This window comes from Hipposideros armiger, unplaced genomic scaffold (genome assembly GCF_001890085.2).
Source record: "Hipposideros armiger isolate ML-2016 unplaced genomic scaffold, ASM189008v1 scaffold_228, whole genome shotgun sequence".
Taxonomy (NCBI): Eukaryota; Metazoa; Chordata; class Mammalia; order Chiroptera; family Hipposideridae; genus Hipposideros; species Hipposideros armiger.
In genome coordinates, this window is record NW_017731578.1 from 2,610,829 (window position 1) to 2,615,991 (window position 5,163).

Sequence of the window (5,163 nt, forward strand, 5' to 3'; positions counted from 1 at the left end):
AAGAAAGTGATTGAGACGCACTCCCGAGTATTAAATGGTGGTTGTGTTCTGAATTGCAGCCGTTCTTGCTTCTCACTTTTCCTAATCTTTGTTATTACTGCTGAGGCGTCATAGCGGTTTGGAGGCTCAGTCGTGCTAGTAAAGCGCAGACCTTACAGGAGAATTCTTTTCTGAAATGACTGCTTTGTTGTAGGCCTGCTGATTCGCTATTATCCTCTGTGTTTCATATATAAAAGATTTAATTCTGATGTTTAATTCCTGCTGCCAAGATAATATTCACCAAAGCGAAATATTTAGTGTTGGTTTCTGAGTGTTGGGGCTGAAGAAAAAAACACACACTTAAACATTTTCATTTCCGTCGCTTTTTTAAAGACCTTCTAGAAGGGGGTACTCTTTTCTGGAATCAGCGTCACAGCTACAGTTTTATGAGTAGTAATAGCCTGATAGCAATAGTTAATTCTGTTATCCGCCGCACCTCACCGGTCCGCTTTCTTTAGCTTTTGAGTTTGAATTGCCTGTTCGTCTGCAGAGCTGGGCTGAGTATATCTTAGTTATGGAAGAACTGTCTCCTCCCCGCTCCCTCATCTTCCCCACCCCCCCACTCCCCAACGTCGCCCCCAGGAGCAGCTACAAAAGGCTGTGCGCTGAGGGGAGACGGACACAGACACGGGGTTCGCGGGTGGCTCCCTGAGCTGAGGTCCCAGCCCTGTGACACCGGCGGTGTGTGTGTCCCGATCAACAGGCTAGTGGCAGTGTGCTTGCCCTGGGGGGCTGCAGCGGGCGCGAGCGGGGAGCTGCTTCCTTTCCTGCGCTGCGGGGACTGGTGCCAAACCGGGGCCCTTCGGGAGGGAGCGTGGGGAGCGCGGTGAGGGGTGCACGTCCGCGATACCCTCGGTTCCTCGACCGCTGGAGCGACGAGCCAAAACTCCGAGGCTGGGCATGGAGGTCCTGGGGGACCCGAAACCCGTCGCCCCCGCTGCGGCGGCGGCCTGGACAGAAGGCAGGACGCACTCGCTAGGCGGTGCATCTGAGAAGTGGGCCTCGGAGGGTGGTGTTACTGGAGCACGGGGTATTTTACATATTTATTGAGGTCTAATGGACACACGTTACACTGCACATTTTAAAATATTTTATTGTATTTATTATTGTTTTTTAAAGATTTTTATTGGGGAATTGGGGGATGGGAACAATGTTGTGGAATTGGAGAAGGGGACCAGCAAACTTGTTCTTCAGTCTTCCTTGTGGAGGGCGCAGCTAGCTCAGTTCCAAGTCCAGTCGCGCTGCTCAGCTCAGCTCAAGGTGCTGAGTTCAGTCTTAGTTGCAGGTGGGCGTAGCCCACCATCAACAGGCAATCTTGTTGTTACACCAGCAGAGCCATCCTGCCACCTGTTGGCAGCTCAGCAACAGCTCAGCTCGGGCACAGCATCAGTGGCCCATGTGGGAATCGAACCGGTGGCCCTGTTGCTCAGAGCTCGCGCTCTTAAGCCAACTCTTAACCAACTGAACCACTCGGCAGGCCCAATATACTGCAGAATTTTAAGCGTGCAGTTTGGTTTCTGACACATGTACACTTGTGAAATCATCAGCCCCAAAGGTGTCCCCTCGGGTACCCTCATCCGCAGGCCACCAATGAGCTGTCTCCCTGGAGATTCATTTGCAAAGCTTTAGAAAACACTTAAAAGTCTTTTGAAATATGATATAAATGGAAACAAGGTTCTTAAGTGTTTATCTGTGTTAGGTTGATAAGTTCTAGGACTGTAAAACACTTTTATTAAATCTGATTATTTGCTCAGAAGTGGTAACACAATTTGCCTTTGAATAAATGGTTTGGGGAGAAACCAATCTGATGTTTAAACGTTTTTAACATTGCTGTCTTTAGTTTTGTTTGCTTTTGAAAACTGTTCATTCAGTATTCAATTTGAACATAAATTCGGCTTCATATTGTTTCTAGTGAAGTTACTCTTGAAATGGAAAAAATTTAAAGCACTAGGAAGAGAGTATGTTAAAGCTGTTTAAAAGTGAGTTTAGGGCCAGCCGAGTGGCGCGATGGTTAAGAACTCGCTTGGGATGCTAGAGGGCCCCAGTTCGGATCCCACATATGAGGGCCAGTGGCACTGCCCTCCGCAGCTGAGATGCTGAACAACAGCTCGACCTGGAGCTCCCGTGAGTCGCCGGCAACGGCATAGGCAGCAGCCCCTGTGGCAGTGGGTTGCCATGGGCTACCGTATGTAGCCAGCAGCCAGCATGAGCGGCTGGCAGCCGCAGTGAGCAGCCGTCCAGAGGCCGGCGACTGATCTGCCTCTCCGGGGAAGAGCGCAATGATGGTGCCAACTTGGGCCAGTGAAGCAACGTCCTCCACAAACTAGACTGAAGAACAAAACAACAGCAACTTGTTTGTTCCTCTTCCCCCAATTCCCCAGCACTGTTCCCATCCCCACAATTTCCCAATAAAAATCTTTTTTTTAAAAAGTGAGTTTGAATGTCCCCAGAAACCCAGCGGTGTAGGAAATGTGCCCCTAAGCTTTCCCAGTGAGCTGACTTCTGAAATTTCAAATCCATTTTCAAAACCACTAAGTCAAATATAGTACATAAGACAGTGAGTGCAGCGGGGAAGCGCTGTTTCCAGGAGCTAAGACAGGACCGAGGGTGACTCCTCCTCAGAGCAAGCTCTTCCCATCTTCTCCTGGGTGCAGCGTTATCAGAAAATAACCTACCCTGGTCCTTAGCGCGCTCATGAAGCAGCGTGCACATTTTTATAGCTTTATTGCGGTGAGATTGGTTAATAAAATTACATAGGTTTCATGTGCACACTTCTCTAATACATCATGTGTGTACTGCACTGTGTGCTCACCACCCCGAGGGGATCCTTCCCTCAGCATATATTTGACCCCTTTACCATTTTATGTCCCCCTCCCCCGTTTCCCTCTGGTAACTGGTAACCACTTAACTGTTGTTTGTGTCTATGACTTTTTCTGTTTTTCTTATTTGCTGCTTTCTGTTTTACATCCCACATAAGAATAAAGTCACATAGATGGTCTCGCTAGGCCGGAGCGTGGATGTCACCTCGGTAGCAGGTGCGGCTGACCCAGCTGCGGCTCAGGGAGGAGCTGGCGGAGAAGCGGGGAGGTCGCTGAAAGGCCCAGGAGGAGCAGCGCCACCACCCCGCTCTGCGCACACGTCTCTCCGCGCCCAGCTCCCCCCCACCCGGACGCCTCCTGCCCAAGCTCCACGGAGGCAGCTTCCGGGCCAACGGGTAGCGCGGGACCACGGACGGCCAGGCAGCGCCCTGGGCCGCGCCGCGCGCTCGCAGGATATAGTAGGTCCCGCAGACCGCGTCTCTGAGGATCCGGGTTCCTGGTAGTGTGAGTGGAGCCCACCATCCTCCCGCTGCGGCGAGGGACTTGCTCATGGCCGTATGTCTTACGAAAGCTCCTGAAAAGGGCAGATGTAGACAGAAGTCTTCCCGCTGAGAAGCGAGCTGGCTTTGGAGAAAGCGCTGAGGAATCTGTTTGCTTTTGTTTAACAACAGAAAATACGACCATACCATACGTGAAGCGTTTATACCCCCATTTAATGTCCTGTTGTAACTAACAGTGTACGTGGGTTTACACCAGTCTTTCTGGTGACACTTGGAGCTTCTTGCCTCGTGGACATGAGTGACCTGAGGCCGACACAGGAGGAGAAGCCCAAGCTTGGCAGAGCCTCCTGGAGGCTGCAGGGTCCTCCCAGAGTCATGAAATCTCATGATGCTTTTGCTGGAAAATTTAAAACCATTAATGGCAACGTGGGACCCGCCACTTCTTTAAATGCCTCAAATTCCAACCCCTACTGTGCTCACGATGGTGTGACAGCGAGAGTCTGAGTGGCTTCCTAGAAAGGACAGCTCCAAGGAGCTGACCTGCAGGCGCTGTGGGAAACCCCATCTCAGACCAGTTACAAAAGTGTCCCCTCCACGGTGCACAAAGGACAAAACTTCCAGGGAGGCACTGCCGAGACCACAGCCTCTGCCTTCCCGGAGTTAGACCCAGACCCTGGCGTGGCCTCACTTCACTTACAGTTTCTTGCAAGACATGCAAATAACTCCTCTCCTTTTGTTCCTTTCCAGGTTCCTCTCAACCTGTTGTTTACAGTCGTGGGTCACACATGACATTCCAGCAAACTACGGGCTGCGTTTGCAATGGCGTTCCCATATTATGAAGGAAAACCCACCTATCACCTCGTCATGCTGTACTGTCATAACGGTGTGTCCGGCCTCTTTCACTCAGAATCATGTGTTCGAGGTTCGTCCGTGTTGTAGCGTGTCAGGCCTCACCCCTTCTGTTGGCTCAACTGTGTACACAGACCCCATTTTTCCCTCCATTTATCAGGCGATGGGCGCTTTGGTTTCCACTTTTCGACTATTGCGTGTAGTGCTGCTGTGACATTTCGGGTACAAGTTTCCATGTGGATACTAATGTATGTTTTCACTTTTGATCGAATGTTTTTATTGATTTCAATTGTACGTATAGGACAGTTTTTGTAAGTATCTTTACCCCAATATGCCAACCCCTTTTCTACCCAGCACGTGTCAGAAAATGCCAAAACCAAGGGAACCCAAATTCCCATACTGGATAGTAATTAAATTTTAAAGACTTTCTTTATAGAGTTGGGGTTTTTTTGAAGAGTTGGGATAATTGTTCTGTTAAAAATGAAAATTCAGCTCAAACCTGAATTTTGCATCTGTGTAAAGAGCATTAATTTAGAAACTGAAACTGAAAATCACATGCATGCACGCACGCACGCACGCAGGCACACGAGTTCTGCTTCAGCCAGAAGGCCCGACCTCCAGTACCGGGAAGTGACAAGTTCAGAACCACTGACTCTATGATTTTGCGGCCGGTCCTCATGCTTAACCTTTCCTGTTCAAAGCTGCCCCAGGCCTGATTTCCTCCCCGCACTTGTCTGCAGCCGATCCACATTTCCCCTTTTTCTGAGAATCCACGTTCCTCCGCGCTTGTCAGTGTGTCCAGCCCGGGACAGCGCCGCGCAGGCCCCCGCAGACGCCCGCAAGTCCCCTCCTCCACCAGGGTGGCCTCTCCGCACCTGCATTAGCGCAGCTCGGTGGCGCGCACGTTTAGTTCCGGTCGCTCCTCCCTCGCCGCCTTTCAGTGGAGCGTCGCGGCC